Below are 3240 nucleotides of genomic sequence, written 5' to 3' on the forward strand. Positions count from 1 at the left end.
GTCCGGCACTGTGGTCTAGGGGAGACTGGCTAACGCAGTCACAAAGCCCCTGGTAACAGCTCTCACCTGAGTCAAAATCCACTCCAGTAAAAAGTTTGCCAGGACCTGCTCTGTCTCCTGCCTTAAACATATCCAAGAGCACTGAGGGCAGCATCCGCAGTGCAGGGAAGCTGCTCCTCTTGGTCTGTGCCCACCTCCTGACAAGCAAAATGCTGGTCATGCTTGCCTACCTTCCCAGGGAGAAAGCGTTGAAAACTCATTGCAAAACAGTGACGATCCTGTAATGACGAGCTAGAAAAGGGGAAGAGTTTATCCCTCATTACTGTAACATGCAGGTAGTCTGGCAGTGCATGGTGGCTGTTCTGGGACTAGGTACGTGAACTGTATAATACTGCCAGTTTAAATGCACTAAAATGCGCAAATTAATCACTACAACCATCCAGGCATGTTTTATCTGGTTCGAATGTTTACTTGCAGGTTAAGGGTAAATATTAACCTGGAAGGCTTTTCCTAGGAACAACTCTTTCAATTTAGAGCAATTGTTGCAACAATTCTTTCAACTGATTTAACTGAAGGAGGGAAAGAGTGTTTGGGTAGAAAGAATACGAGCGTTCTTCACCAGACTCTGCTGAGAACCTAGGAAAAATATTTGAGGTTGCAGTGTGCTATTTGTATCAGAAGCAGAGCAGGTAATGGCACGGACCCCAGAGTCCAACTGCCATTGCCAGTGTCCATGAGCCATAAAGGACAGCTCGTGGGGAGTTAGGATGGAAAAGGTTTTTGTTGTGACGTGTTCAGGTAGCAGAATTGTAGGTTATACTGTATCTGTAGGTGATAAATAGTTCCTATGAGTTCCCAGCCCCAGTCCCACGTGTGACATATCCCCGTACTTAACTTGGCATGTAGTAAGGGATGTCTTGAAGGTAGCTCTAGACTAGCTCCCTAGACTAGGAAATACTCAGAGCTGAGTTTGGGGTTGATTGAGAGCCTGCAACTGGTGCCAGTCCCCTTTTGCTCCTGCGTGGTCTGGAGGAAATGCTCTAGTGATGTCTGCAGATCCATAGCCCCAACGCTTTGCAAACACTTTATCTAAAGATCAGATCCCTGGCAATAAAAATTCCAAAACTGTCATAGGCATTGGTTTGAACATCCCAATAGTTTTATTAAGAATTTGTCCCTATCTTTTATGCTTGCTAATTTGCAAATTCAAACACTTTATTTCTGTGTTATCTTTGTGCAAAAGACTGGCAAATTTATGCCACAAAAATATTGCAAAAACATAAAGGTTCACAAGCAATTAGATTTTATTATTCCTGTTTATGCTCCTGAAGAATTGTTCATTTTAAAAACTTTATAGTCAATATGTATGAAGATAAAACAATTGTCTGCCTTGCTCTGGTGGCAGAAGTCAAGTGATCAAGTGAGCTGAATGAATTACTATAGAAGATCAGCTTTGGGAGCTACTTGCTTTGATGCTTGGCTGACTATCGCAGCCCATATCCACCCAGGGAGAGGCTCTGTCCCCACGTTATTTACGTTTCCCTCGCACTAGCTCGGATCATGCATCATTCTAGTTCAGAAGCACAGAATTGCATATGTGCTAGCAAAATTCAGCACAAACTTGCTGTTACCAGTGAGAGACCGTTTCAGTCTGTTCTCCAGACAGCCATCAAGCCTCGTTTGCAGGCTGTGCGCTGTGGGTCACGATGGAAGCAAGGCTATAGATGCTATTCCGAAGGGTGCTGGCTGCCTTGAAATCATCCTTTCCCGAGCACATGGCCCCCAAGCAGCCTACATGGGCTTGGAACAAGGGGGCAGCATTTCAAAAGGGGCAGTGAACGGGGGAGCAAGTTTTTCTGGATTTTAGAGCTTCCAACATCTCCTCTGGGTGTGAGGGCAGATCTGGCAGGTAAGGGGATTTGCAAATAGAGCCTGTGGGGAGAAAAAGCCAAGGAACTGGACCCAGAAGCCTGAGTTTTCAGGAAACCACAAAATTGCTGGGGATGAAAGAGGGAGAAGACCTCGATTTATCGCGTGCTGGCTGATCTGGGGATCTCCTAGGGATGGCGAGCTGATGGCTGGCCCTTGGTCCAAGCTGAGGATGGTCTGAGCAGAGGGAGCCCTGAGCTCAGCCCGTGCTTCCAGGCTGTGAAACTCTTCCTGATGCCTCCAGGGCTTCCCTGCCTGTCCTCCCCCTGCTTAGGGTTCATTGCCGCGAGATTTATTGCTGCAGCCCCGCTGCCAGTCCTGCGGGCTGCCTCCGGTACGTTCCTCAGCATCACGGAGTCCGGGAGTGCAGAGCGTGCTCGAAACTCGCTCTTCTCATGCTTAAGTGGTGGAACCGAGACGTTCGCAGCAATTTTAGGACAGGAAGAAGATTTCTCTTTGATTGCTTTTTAATCACAGTAATAACAGTAATGGAGGCAGTGAATGGAATTGATGGGAAGGAGCTGAGCTCGGTTCTCTGCTAACTCCCATGTGGGGTAAACAAGGAGGATTTACTGGCTTCTCGAGTGAATCCGCAGTACCCCCGCTGTCCAGGAATGGCTGGCAGCAATATTCAGCTGGTACCCAGCGCCTGGGAGAAGGAATATTGCAGACATCCTCTGGAAGCTGTCTGCCTCAGTGTCTCAGGTAAATGAGCAAACCTTGCCTGGCTCTTCTCATCCCCACAGACACTCACGCACACAGTCTGCATCTAGCAGCACACGGGGGATTTATCCTCTCGCTCGTAGACAAGAGAAGCCATCACATGGACCAGAAATGGCAGAGGTCGGCAGCTCTCCTTGCAGAGACCAGGCTGCACAAGTGAGCCAGCACCTTCCTCTGGTGGGAACAGGCAAGGCTGGGGGGGGGAGAGGCACCAAAACCCTGAGCAGCCACAGGCTGAGGGCTTGTAGAGATGCCCGCTGCAGGGAAGGACTCACGTGGGAGCAGTGTGTGGGAGCTGATCTAGCTGGGCACCTGCAGGCTGCTCTCGGGGCGGTGCACTAGCAGCGTGTCCACCAGCCTGGTTCGGACCTCAAGGATTTGGGCATTTTCACTGATGTGGCCCTGACTCAAACCACCCAGAAAGCAGTGAAAACCAAGCCTCTGGAAACTGGGAGAATGTTTGTTTTCTTTCTTTCTTTTTTTTTTTTTTCAACCCCCTTGCTCCTATAAAGAATATTTGGAAGCGACTTAAACTCATTGAGGTTGTTACAAGCATGCCAACACCAAAGACAGAGAGAGACGTTGTCC

This window comes from Anser cygnoides, chromosome 21 (genome assembly GCF_040182565.1).
Source record: "Anser cygnoides isolate HZ-2024a breed goose chromosome 21, Taihu_goose_T2T_genome, whole genome shotgun sequence".
In the NCBI taxonomy this organism is placed as follows: domain Eukaryota; kingdom Metazoa; phylum Chordata; class Aves; order Anseriformes; family Anatidae; genus Anser; species Anser cygnoides.